Below are 14,358 nucleotides of genomic sequence, written 5' to 3'. Positions count from 1 at the left end.
AACACTATCCTGAGTGAGGTAAGCCAGACCCAAAAAGAGGAACATGGGATGTACTCACTCATATTTGGTTTCTAGCCATAATTAAAGGACAGTGAGCTTATAATTCGCAATCCCAGCCTATTTTTGTTTTTTGCTTTTGATAACTTACTTCAATGGAATTTTCTAAAATTATACTGTTCATTTCATTGTTATTTCAATTATGCCATTTTATGAATCTAACTGCCAGTACTTTCCAAACCCATTTGTCTCTCTTTTCTGCAGAATTTGTAAACCCTTATTGTATCTAAGAAGGTCACAATTCTGCTTCATCCAGTAGTTTGTGAAAGCAGTAAAAAGAGAGATCTTGTCTATCTTTGCTCTTCCAGGAAGCACCAACTGTCCCAGCAATTCTCCCTACCTTAATAAGTAGTTTGAAATGAATGAATGGTTAATTTTTTGTGAACACTTTTTCTGTTTTTCCAAAATTGTTACATTTACCAAGCATTTGTTTTCATATTTAATGTAACTTAAATCCCAGCTGTAACTCTCTCAGTAGATTATGATATACAGTTAGAAAGTTTAGAGATCACATGGAAGACATGACACATTGAATTCACAAGCCTGCAAATTAATTAATTTACTCAGTTTTATAGTTGAGAAAACTAAGGGGAAGTAGCCTGACATTTTGTCAACTAGTAAGTGATACAGTTAGAGAAGATAAGAGTCACAAGACAATGCCAATATGGTAGCCTTGATTTTCCAGGCTTAGAATTGTTTCTTATTGTTAGGAATTTTAACCTGTTATCTGCTGATACTTTCAGAGTGTGATTACCACTAAAGACAGCTACAATTCATGGAGAGTTGGAAGCTCTTCTATGATATACTTGTTGTATAGTATGTATGCTGTATGTAGTCTATGTTGTACATTAGACAAAGAGAATACAGCAGGAGTGTTGTGCCACTTCAGACTTAACAGCTTCTTTCCTGTCTCAGAATTCTGAGTTATTCTTGAAAACTCCACACTCAGTTGGAGTAGACTGGGATAGTGTCCTTTTATCCCAGCATGGGGAGTGAGAGGGGCAGAGTTTGAGGCCAGTCATATCTATAGAGTCAGTTTCAAGACAGCCAAAGCTACAGGGAGAAACTCTGTCTTGAAAAAACAAAAAACAAACAAGCAAAAGAAATAAAGGTGAAAACAAAACTCCAGGGTGGAGAAAAAGGCTGCATCGGGATCTTCAGTTGTGTGAAGGATCCACATTGGAAAACTTTACCTTCAAGAAAGACTCCATATGAGATTACTCCCTTCCCTGATGAACCCACAGAATCCATACAACTAGAAATAAGTTGTTATTTCTTTTATTTGGTTACATCAAATTGTAACCAAATAAAAGCACACACAAACAAACAAACTGTGGAATCCACTATTTGTTGGCCAACTACTCCCACACATGAGATCTACCCTGTAGTGGTTGGTAGATCCAGTTTTAATCTCCTTGATAAAATTGGTTTTTCTTCTCCTGGCAGGTATAAATGACAATTCTGTTGTTAAATTTTGCACCCTTGTGGCTGGGTCAATATTTATTCAATCATTTATTTTTAAAATATAACAAAATAAAACTTAACAAGATAAAACAAAAGCATCTCATTGAAGATGGACAAGGTACACCAAGAGAAGGATAAAAGCCTAAGAAAAGGTACGAGATTGAGAGACATACTTGTTTTCACACCCAGGAATCCCATAAAAAGGCTAACCTGGAAGCCATAATATATACAGTGTGAATTTCTTTTCAACCATAGAATTTCATCTGTTAAAAGCTATTTTACTTTTAAGAATTGCCTATAATGCTATTTTAAAAGCAATGAGAATTATAATCATATTTTATTAGCTAGACCCATATAAAATTGCTACCATTCAATGATTTTTACCTACAAAAGTAGGAATTTCTTTTTATTATGTTCAAAATATATTTTTTAAGCCTTTCAGTAACCACAGGAAATATGGCAGACATAGATACTCTTTCACTGAGGAGAGAAAGCTAAACGCTAGGTGACGTATTTTTCTTCACAGCTAAGTGAAGTAACTCAAGTAAAATTTGGTTTTGTGAATACTAAGACAGTATTTACCAATTTACAGCTTGTTTTCTACAGTAACTAAGTATTTATTGTCTACCTTCTAACCCAAGCTTATCTTACATTGCTATAGGATTTTTACAAATAATATGTTATAGTTAATATGACCAATTAATCCATTACTTCTAAAACATGTTTGGATATAAAAAAGATAGTGATGTGAAAATGTCAGAAGTGTGGTAACTGATCATCAGCATCTCTTGCTTTTTTATTCTTTGTATCAGTTATCATGGTTTCTCAGTATGCCTGGATATCTCCATACAACAACAAACACACTTGCAAGAAAGCAAGAACTGTAGAAGCTAAACACAGATGAGATTGATTTGAGGGACTGAACAAAAAGCAGTTGGTTGGTTATGTAATTAAACCAAGAAGACTGAAAATAAAATGTGAATTTAGAGAATAAAATTTGTAATGTGCAGGGAGGATGTTTCCACTGTCATGTTTCAACATAGGTCAAATATAGTTGGTACCTGCAACTCTTCCCAATTGGTTAAGTATCACAGCCTGTCAAAGGAGACAAAAAAGGATGAGACCCATCCAAATCCCCAACAGGCCCCTGTGATTGTCACAGGAAGTTTCTCTGGGAACACCACTGCTGTAAGAGGCTGCTATAAGCGTGCAGTGGCTGGACATTGCTGTTCCATCTGCAGTGATGCTGAAGACTGGTCCAGAGTGAGCAAAGCAGCGAGGAGAAAACTTGCCACTGATAAGTAATAATAGCAACTACTGGCATTGTTGGTGCCTTCCTAATTCAAGAGATTTATGGACTTTGAATATGACAACACTCAAACGGAATAGCCCTGTTCAGGACCTAGCAGTCAAAGATGACGTGGCTTTATCACACTATATACTAAAGGCTTGTATTCATTCCTATTTCCAGTGTCTGATTTATTTAGTTCATTTTGGGGCTATTCTTTTCTATTACTGTTCTTGTCTAAGACTGACTTTCTGAGACAAACTTGATTCTCCCACACAAGTTGTATCTGCAAGACTCATTTACAAAATGCACCCAGAAAAATCTTCAAGCCTTTCCATTTGTCCAAGCACTAGTACTCACAAATATCAAAAAAAGTCTTGATTTATTTTCTCTCTATCTTTGATTTAGTTGATGTTTCTGTAAATATTCAGGACTTATAGAGGGATGCTCTCTTCTTTCTTTTATCTTTTACATCTAAGATTATTTTGTCTTATTAAAAATTAATCTTTGAAAATGTCATATATGTGACCCTTAAAACAATACAAACTATTGCCGTTACTCTTGGTTGCCCACTAGAACTTGATGGTAACATTCTATTGCCAAAGATGCCATACATTTTGGTCGAAGGACATGGAGAAACCATGCTGGTCCTGATCTGGAAACTTCCTCCTGTTAGCTAGCTTTCACAGAGCTTGAAGGCAGTATGTAGCCTGCTAGGTAAGAAAAACATCAAGAATCTTACCCAGCCCGGCGGTGGTGGCGCACGCCTTTAATCCCAGCACTCGGGAGGCAGAGGCAGGTGGATCTCTGTGAGTTCGAGACCAGCCTGGTCTACAGAGCTAGTTCCAGGACAGGCTCCAAAGCCACAGAGAAACCCTGTCTCGAAAAACCAAAAAAAAAAAAAAAAAAAAAAGAATCTTACCCAGATGTTAACTTTGCAAACTATAATAATAACCAGCCTGGCAAGATGTTCCTACTGATGCAATTGTAGAATGGATGTTATGGGAGAAACCAACCATTTTCTGATTGGATTCAACTCCTGCTAGTGTCTTAACTACTGTTCTATTGCTGTGAAGAGATACTACAACCAAAGCAACTTAGTAAAGAAAGCATTTAATTGGGGCTTGTTTGCAGTTTCAGAGGGTTAGTACAGAATCATGTGGTGGCAGACAGGAGCACAGCTGAGAGTTTAACATCTTGTCTACCATATAGAGGCTAAGATAAAAAGATTGAGACTGGGCCTGCTATGGGTGTTTGAAATATCAAAGCCTACCCCTGATGACATAACTCCTCTGTCAATGCCATACTCCGAATCCTTCTACAACAGTCTACTGAGACTTAGCCATTCAAATGCATTATCTTATGGGGGCTATTTTTATTCAAACCACTATAGCTGACTCTATAAACCTAGCCAAAACCCATGACTTGGGAAGTTCTGGGACTTGTAGAGAGCTTATTATTATTGCTAAATGCACTTAGTACCAACTTTATTCTAAATAGTTATTGTTATACACATAGTTTTGTGCAGCTTCCAATCCCTCCTAGAGTGGGTCTTTTTGCAGTGGTCAGCAGTTACTATGAGGACTCACAACTGGTCAGAGCACAAGTGAATGTGCAGTGCCTGTCCGTGAAAGTGACTTCTGTGTCACACGCTGTTCCCTACACCTGTCACCCAGGGCTTGTAGTACATTGAGTGCAGAGAAACGATAAGAACAGTAGATTGGGAAAGACTGCTGTGAAAGTGTCTTCTGGAGATGGCACAGCTGATGCAATCATGAGTTCACAGCATCTGTAGTTGCTTGTACAAGCCCTGGATGACATAGGGCCTGTCAACATTTCATCACCGAAGGGAGGAGAGTTCATAAGGACCCACCTTGCCCAGAAGCCTTTTCGACTATCAGCAGTTAAGGATAACCAAAGGAGTGTCACTTTGTTCAATGTGTGCCCAAGATGAGTTAGTTACCTGTTCTCTAGCAGCAGCATCCAACCCATGCTCATGCCGGAAACCTTATTTAAACTCAGGGATTTTCATACACTCAAATGATATTGTATAGAATAGAGATTTGTTCGGGAGAAGGATTTTAGCAGGGGAAAGAACAGGGTGAAATGGGTAATGAGGGTTAAACGGACTATATTCATTACAAAGATGTATGAATCTGTCAAATCACACAAAACACATTCAATCCTCATTTTTACTCCTTTAGACTACTTAAAATCTTGATTATTGGAGTTCAGAATTATTTAGCATTTTTTTCTCTACCATCTTATAATTTTAGGAGCCTATCTACACTGTGATACCACTCATCTCTTTCTCTATTTTTTTTCCTCCATAGCACTAAGGCTCTCTTAACAAACAACACGTTTATTCACTTTTCTCCTTGCCTTTTCTCTCCTGGGATTGTTACAGTGACAGTCACAGCATAGTGGATATCTTTGTTTATCTACTACTCAATTATCAATGTCAACACATGGGAGGTCCACAATAAATGTTTGCTTAATCAATAAGCTTGCAAGGACGTCTGTTTCTTCACATGGAAAAATGTAATAATAAAAATACAGAACAATCTTATTAGTCAAATTGTCTTCATTTTGCCAAGAATATTTAATAGTGACTTCCTGGACAATGGAAGCTTAAAGCTCATAGTTTTTAATGGGAGAAATTATAAGCTGATATACAAAGACCAATCAAATGTCAGGAAAATAGTTTTTAAAACCTAACAATTCAAAACATAAATTCTTGATGAAATAAAGCTGCTTGATATAAGCAAACAGAAATACATGGCAAGATAAACATCCAGGGAAAGGGTACAGAAGATAGCAGCAATAATACATGAAAGAGTTAGAAAAAATTAATAAAACTCATCATCCTGTCAAGAAAAGTGCAGAGATAGGAGCACAATTGGCACAATTTCTCAGGACCAGCCTCCCACACAGATACTGTGCTGATTGACAAGTGTACTTAGGGATTTTTTCTATTTTGATATTGAGTCCTTATAAAATATTTTGCAAGTCACTACAACAAACAGATGGTCAGATATTGAAAATCAAGAGTTTAATTGTACATGCCTTGAGGATTTTTTTTGTCTGAAGTGTCCCCTCTGTCTTCTCTTCCCAGTTGTTCCCCACATCTTCATCCGTATCTGCTCTGTTTCTATATCTCATTAGAAAAATTAGGCTTCTAATGATACTCTGCTATATATACTCATAGTGTATAGTCCACTTGTGATCAGAGAGGCTTCATCCAGCAACGGGTGGAATCAGATGCAGAGACCCACAGCCAAACATTAGACTGAGCTCAGAGGGGAACCCTGATGTAGAGAAGGAGAAAGGAGTGCAGGAGCCAGAGGGGTCAAGGATAGCACAAGAAAACTGACAAAATCAGCTAACCTGGTCTCAGAGGAGATCATAGAGACTAAACCAACAGCTAGGGAGCCGGCATGGGACTTATTTAGGCCCTTTGCATATATGTTGTGCTGCGCTGCTTAGTCTTCTTGTAGAACTCCTAACAGTTGGAGCAGGGACCCTCTTTGCTGGCTTTGAGGACCCTACACCTTATACTGGATTGCCATGATGAGATGTAATATAAGGCAAGATGGTTAGTGTTACTACAACTTGATGTGCCATGTTTTGGTGATATCCATGGCAGGCCTGCCCTTTACTGAATAGAAACAGAGAAGATTTGGATTGGGGGAGGCACAGCATAAGTAGGGGAAGGGACTGGGGGGAGAGGAAGGAGGGATAACTGCTTTCAGAATGGAAAATAAATAAATAAATAAATGACAAAAGAAAAAAACAGGCTTCTGGGAGATAAAAAAACATAACAAAATAAAATACAATAAGATATGTAGAAAATAATATTTAAGCTGGGCAAGCCAAGCCAACAGAATACTGAAAGAGCCCCAAGAGAAGACACAAGAACCAGAGACCCACTCATTCACATTTTCAAGAGTTCCGTAAAAGTACTGAACTGAAAGATATAGTACATAGGCAGAGGACCTAGTGCAACTTTTGTAGGCTCTGTGCATTCTTTTTCAGTCTCTATGAGTTCTTACAAACTTTTTGTAGTTGTTTTAGAGGCCCTTGTTCCCCTGGTGTCCTTGATCTCCTCATTATCTGAAGACTTCAATAGGACCACTTTCGTGTATTATAAGAAATTTCAACTGCACTAAGATTCCATACTACCCTCAATTTCTCCCCAAATACTCTGTAATTTTAGCTGTCTCTCCCTTCCATCCCTTCTTAAATCTCATTTTTCCTGCCCTTTCCCACTTTAACATTCTACGCTTGTCCCTCCCCTAGCTCCAGTCCACCAATAAATCTATTCTACTTTCCCCTCCAATGGAGATTCATGTGTCTCCCCTAGTCCCTTCATCTGTGCCTAACCTCTCTGGAGCTATTGCTTGTGGCATCATTGTCATTTATTTAATGACTAATATTCAGACATAAGTGAATACGTACCATATTTATCTTTCTGGGTATGGGTCATCTCACTCAGAATGATTTTTTTTTCTAGCTTCATCCATTTGCTTGAAAATTTCATTATGTCCTTTATTTTCCTCACGAGCCGAGTAATATAATTGTAGCACATCTTCTTTATCAGTTCTTCTGTTGAGGGACATGTTGGTTGTTTCTAATTTCTGGTTATTATGAATCGAGTAACAATGAACATGGTTGAACAGGTGTCCCTGTCACAGGACAAAGTGTCCTTTGATAAAATGTCCCAGAATGGTATGGCTGGATTTTGAGGTAAACCAATTTCCATCTTTCTGAGGAACTACCATATTGATTTCCATAGTAGATGTACAAAAGTAAACCCACATCAGGAACAGAAGAGTGTTTTTTTTCCTCCACATCCTTGCCAGCATGAGCTGTCACTTCTTTTATCGATTTTAGACATTTTGACAGGTGTAAGATGGATTCCCTAAGTAGTTTTGATTTGTATTTCCCTGACGGTAAGGATACTGAACATTTCTCTAAGCATTTCACAACCATGGGTTTCCCCTATTGAGAACTTCCTGTTTAAGTTTGTATCCCATTTTTAATTCTGTTATTTGGTTCTTTGGTATCAAATTTCTTGAGTTCTTATATATTTTGGATATTAGCTCTCTATCAGATAGAGTTGGTGAAATTTTTTTTCCCATTATGTAGGCTGCCATTTTGGCTGAGTGATGATGTTCTTTGCCTTACAGATTCTTTTCAGTTTCATGAGGTCCCATTTACTAATTGTCGGTCTTAGCGTCTGCACTATCAATGTTCTCTTTAGTCTTCTCTCATGCCAGTGCATTCAAGGCTATTTCCTGCTTTCTCTTTTATCAGTTTCTGTGTGCCTGGTTTTATGTTGAGGTCTTTGATCTGTCTGGAGTTGAGTTTTAGGAAGGTTGATTAATTTGGATCTATTTGCATTCTTTCTTTCCCCCACTCAGTGAGAGAGTTTTTAGACTCTCTTAACTGAGATGGGAAGACATAGGTAAACTGTGGGCAGCTTCATTCCATGGGCTGGTGACTATAAAGGACAGAGCTGCTGATCGCACACACTCATCTTTGTGCTTTGATTGCAGTTGCTTCACAGTTCAGTACCAAGTCTTCCTCACCCATTCCCAGTCAAAGTCAAAATAAATAATTATTCTCTTTAAGTTGTTTCTGGTTAGGAAGAAAAGAAACTGTGACTGGTTTCTCTCACTTAGAATAATATCTTCTAGTGTTACTTTCTTTGTTTTCCTTTGTATAGCGATTAATTGATTCTTTTCTACTTTCAAAATAATCTTTGAGAATTTACATTTAGTCTGTTTGGTGCAAGATTGCTTGGTTATTTCTATTTATGAGACTGACTTTCTTTTTTCTGAATGTCTCTTTATCTTTTAGATTTGATATCTGACATCTATCTATCTATCTACCTATCTTTATTATTATTAATTACTATTCATTAAAATGATTTCTGCAACTTTGTCTCTTTTCTTGCTCTAGTGGATTTTCTTGGCCTATTACACAATACCTTGGAATTTTAATATTCTTTTCCATCCCATATAAAGTTTTCTTCCTCTGATATGATAATTTCATATGACTAGTCTTCAAGCTTGATTTCAATTCACTTTCTGTATTGTTTTATTATTTTCTTTGTTTCAAAACTTCTATTTGATTCATTTTAAAGATTTTAAATCTTTCTTAATGTTCTAATTTGAATTATTCATTTCCTGGCTTGTTATTTGTGTCTTTGTATTCCTTTGTAATTCATTAAGTTTTAACATAATTATGTAGACTCTTTATTTTTGGTGGGTGTTCCATTACCACTTTGGTTTGAGTCCTATTTCTTTTATTCTTTGCAATCCTTGTAGTTTTGAGTTGTTGTGATTACACCTGGAAATAGACATCTTTCCCAATCTTTACACACTGAGAAAATGTACATCAAGCACACCATGAAGACTTCCCAGAATATCTGTATTCTATTAAAAGATTTCTTACGGGTATGTATTCTCTATAACTAGAAAAGTCATGGGTCAGGACCTTAGAGAAATGCTACATTCTTGAGGTCTTTGCTTCAACTGATTTTATTAATCTTGGGTGGGAATGGTAGGGTTCTTTGCTTTTAGCTATCTTCACAAAGTTATGAAGGCTTTTACAAACACTACAGGTGAGGCAAAAATCAGAGAAACTACAGTGTACTACAAGCCCAAATATCAGGAACTGCTGGACCCCTGCCACTTCCTCCAGGGACAGTAGCCTAGGCTTCTGCCATATTTTCTTTATCTTACAAAGCTTTGCTGACCATAGTGATATTTCCACCTATTTCTTCTTTTGAGCCTTGCTGGCCGTATTAATATCACCACCTATTTCTTCATTTCTGTCTGTCTTAAGCCATCTGGCTCAGTCAACACTTCATCTCAGTCTTCTACCAAATTATCCACATAACAGAAACAGCAGAGATTCTCCACCTGCAAGTCTCTAATTCATGCACTAAAATAAAGTCATTGTGAGAAAAAAACTGCATTTATCTTTTCAGTCATATGAAAAAATGAAATTTATGACCTGGCAATGCTGAAGCATGTATGGACAGTCTATATGTGTCCTATCTGTTGAACTTGTCTGGAGACCAAGACTGCTGGTTCATTTCCCAGCCACCCAGATGTGAATAATCAAATAGAAATGGTGATTTTCTGGCTGGCGGCTGGTGTCTTTCTCCTTCGGCAGCTATATGGCACCTCCCTGACTCCACCTTCTCTTCTCCCCTGTCTCTGCTTGGAATTCCCCCCTTGCTCTATTCTGCCCTGTCATAGGCCCAAGAGTTTCTTTATTCATTAACTAATAAAAGCAATACATTTACAGAAGGACTTCCCATACCAGTCTATATTGGGTTTCATGATCTACATTGATGGCATATACCAAATCCCAAAGAAGAATATTAACACGTAGCATCTAATTGTATTAAAAAAACAAACTGTGGTCATGTTATGTATGTTTCATATATGAATGGTTAGCTCTCTTTAGGAAACATAAACATATAATTAAACATGTTAAAAATAAAAAGGGAAATCATGTAATGATGTCAGTTGATGGAGGAAAATATTTTATGAAATTCAATCTCACTAAAAATATAAAATCAATATTATAATTAAATATTTTACCTGATAAGTAGGTTATATTCTTTGAACATTTAATTATTATTCTAAGCTTTAAAAATGAAGAAATTTATTTTCCAATGAATACTCATAACTTGTATATAGTCACACCATATTATATTAGGGGAAAGATGACTGAGAAAGAAAAATGCATAGCCATATGTGTCATATTCATTTATATAGAAAAATCTTATTTTACAAATAAATTATTGAAGATGAGAAAATTTGTCATAATGAATAAATATGAGATTAATATTAAAGGGTCAATCATAAAACTGATCTTTGATCATTTTAATATTGAAATCGTTATGCTTTAATTTCATATAAAACTTATTTAGAATACTAAAATGATAGGTAATCATTGTCCATATTAGCATTTAAAGTGTTAATAAGTAACCTTATATATCTATAAATACATCTAACAGATGGTGTGTATGATAATTAGTGCTAAGTGTCAACCTGACAGAATCTAGAATCACCTTGAGAGGCAAGCCTGTGGGTGTGCCAGTGGAGGATCGCCTTGATTCCATTGACTGTGCAGGAAAGGAACCACTCCTATGGATGGGATTCTGAAGTGTTAAAAAGGAGAAAGGGAATGAGCTGAAGTATGCATTCATCTCTCTCTGATTCCAATACTATGCTCATTTAACATTTATTCCTTCAAAAATAATTGAAAGACATTCTTGTCAACATCACAAGATTTCTACACACACACACATACACACACACACACATACACACACATGTCACTGAGAGTTATTTACCACTAATTTTCAAGGAATAGCATGCAATGGTCCGCTCATATACTGTATATCCCCATATTTGTTTTTATTTCAGTTTGCTTCCTAAGAGAAAATTTCACTACATATTCAAACTGCCACTGAATTTGCTGTGTAGCCATGCTGTAGACATGATGTAGACATCATATGTGTCATTTTCTTGCCTCATAATCCTGAGTACAGGTGTATGCCACTTTCCCTGGCAACTTTGCTTTGAAAAACATTTTTGTTTTCAATGACACTCTATTATAAAAAACACTGTGATGAAATTGGGTTATTTTTTTCCTCCTGACTATTTCATAAATTTATGTATGTATATGCATGTTTTTGTGTTTGTACATGCATATGAGCAGACGTGTGAAGGTCAAACAGCAATTTGGGGGAGTCAGTTCTCCCCTTCCACCATGTGGGTTCCAAGACTGAACAACATGGGACTCCAAGTTTGCTGGAGTCTTTGCTTCCTTAACTATCTTAGGTGCTCCTTCTACTATACTGAATTTCAGATCATACAAACCTCAGGAATCCTAGCAAAATGTAAATAATGCTACCCAGTAATGAAGAAACCATGGCTAGAGGTATAAGTCAAAGAAGGCTATTGCACATGCCCTGTATTGATCTTTCTTACTAACAGATGTAGTTTCAATCTCTCTCGACAATATTCATATTTTGCCTTTGCTTATCTTGCTCTGCACATTGTTTTTCAGCCTCAAACAGACATGGATTATCACACTGAAACATTTCAAAAGGTTAAAAATTTAAACACAACTATGCAATTATCTAATTTAACTACTTAATTACTTTTTTTGAGATAATAAATCTCAAGTAAGAAATTCATTTTTTAAAAAAAAATATAGATTTTCACTATATAACAGTAGCTGTTCTGAAAATTGCTGTGCAGACCAGGCTGGCCTTGATCTCATAGAGAATCATTTAGTTCTACCTTCTGAATGCTGGAATTAAAGGCTCTTTGCATGCTTTACCTCAGATAAGAAATTCTATAGCAGGTAGGGAAGTTAGGAAATAAATATTTCAAATGACAAAAGGAAAATCTAGCACACGCCCAATTCATTTCATTTAAAAAGATTTTTTTGTCCATTATTCCTAGCCTTGGATGCAGAAAAACATGTATCCTAAGAAGTTAGACTGATCATGATAATATTAAACATTAAAAATTTTAAGTTGTTCTTTAAAAATATCTAATTTCTTCTGCCATATACAAGAAAGTATATGCAGCTATGTAAATAACAAAGTATATTACTGCATAGCTGTGGAATGCAAGAGTGAATTTTTAGTGATTCAGCTTCTGACATTAATAGATTAGTCAAGCATGACACAGGAACTTTTCCATTTGGTAGAACTGGAACAAAATTTGAATATTACAGCAGATATTTATACAGAAGACAGGCATGACAAACAGAAAAATACTTGTTATTCTGTTTGTGAAAAAAAGCTAAGCAATGTAATAATAATAGATGTGACTAAAGAAATAACATTGGGTGAAGAAAGAATTCATTTCAGTCAACATTTTATACACCTTTCTCATACATATTATGTATATGATATACAAACCATCATAAAGTAGGTTAAACTAAGAACAATTATTATAATATACTTGAAAAATCTAAAAATCTAAAATTCTTATTTTGTAGGTGGGTACATTTTTCTTGTGTTGGGGAGGATTCAAGCTTATTCAGTAGATAATAAAATCAGATACGGAATGCAGATAATTTTTGTTGGCCACTGGTAAAATATAAACCTGACAAATGACAATCTAAGGGGCTGGATAAAACAATACATACAAAATACAAAATACACACAGGTTTTAAATAACACGTAACAACCTGAGACAGTTTATAGATCTTTTTTTTTTTTTTTTTTTTTTTTTTGGTTTTTCGAGACAGGGTTTCTCTGTGGCTTTGGAGCCTGTCCTGGAACTAGCTCTGTAGACCAGGCTGGTCTCCAGTTTATAGATCTTGCTTTGTAAATGTTTAATCTTCTTTCTTAAGGATAAACATCATTAAAAGCTGTTTTGATACCGTCGATATTGTTTTTGGGTGTGGATATTTTGTTCTGCAACTAGTTTTTCATCCTCAAAACAAAAAAAAACATAGGATAATATAACAAGGAGGTTATGAAATCTTTAAACATGGCATTGACTGACTGTTTCTTTACAGTGCAACTAAGTTTTAGACAGTATTCATAGATTCTGACACTCACGTTGGAAGTCCACTTTCTGCTCTTTCTTACTGCAGTCTCATGTTGCCCTGTTTGTTTCACTTTCTCAAGGTTTGTTAGAATGTGCCTTGTCACTAAACAATTGATCAGTTTTCATTCTGGGTTTCCATTAAAGAAACATTGTCTGGAGTAAGGAAGAAGATTCAAATTTGCGGGCTGGAGAATAAAATCACTTCTAGCCAGAAGGTGCAGGTGAGCTATGAGGCTTAGCTGTCACTCCCAGCTTCACATAGGAATATGTTTTCATTGCTCAAATGCCACAAATTGGGTCACAAAAGATATAAAAAGAAGCCAAGGAAGCTACTTACTTATCATCTTAATTGGACATATATTATAATTTCCAATTACATCCTTAAATGCGTTGGAAACGAAAAGGGAGAATGCCTCTTTCCTGGATAGAAAATTGGATAAATCCAACAAATGGTAAAAGAGCTGTGTTGCAAACTGAAGTGGAACAGCTGGTTCATTGAACCTAAATCCTTCAGTGCCTGTGTGAGTTGAAAAAGCAGAAAAATATGTCATAGCTTCCATCTTCCTTCTTAGCTCAACCAAATCAGAGACAGACTGTGAGATTTCCACCTGAAATATATATAAGCTGCATAGAAGGTAATGAAGGAACCAGACAGAAAGCAAAACTACAGAGGAGGAAGAGATATACTGAGAGCATGGATCTGTGCACTGCCTGGGGGGTTTCAGCTTAATTTTTCTAAAAAACATTGCATCTGCCAGAGATGCTGCAGTACAGCTATATGCAGACTGTTTTACCTTAATTTGAACCAATGTTTAAAGATACTGCCGATGTCTGTAAGAGCTGCAGCCTAAAACTTATCAAGAAAAGGCAAGATTAGTTAACTGGGTCCCAGAATCCACATGAATTGTGTGTGTGTGTGTGTGTGTGTGTGTGTGTGTGTGTGTGTGTGTG

The sequence above is a fragment of the Microtus ochrogaster genome, chromosome 5 (genome assembly GCF_000317375.1).
Source record: "Microtus ochrogaster isolate Prairie Vole_2 chromosome 5, MicOch1.0, whole genome shotgun sequence".
Classification (NCBI taxonomy): domain Eukaryota; kingdom Metazoa; phylum Chordata; class Mammalia; order Rodentia; family Cricetidae; genus Microtus; species Microtus ochrogaster.
Note: the sequence above shows the minus strand (reverse complement) of the source record.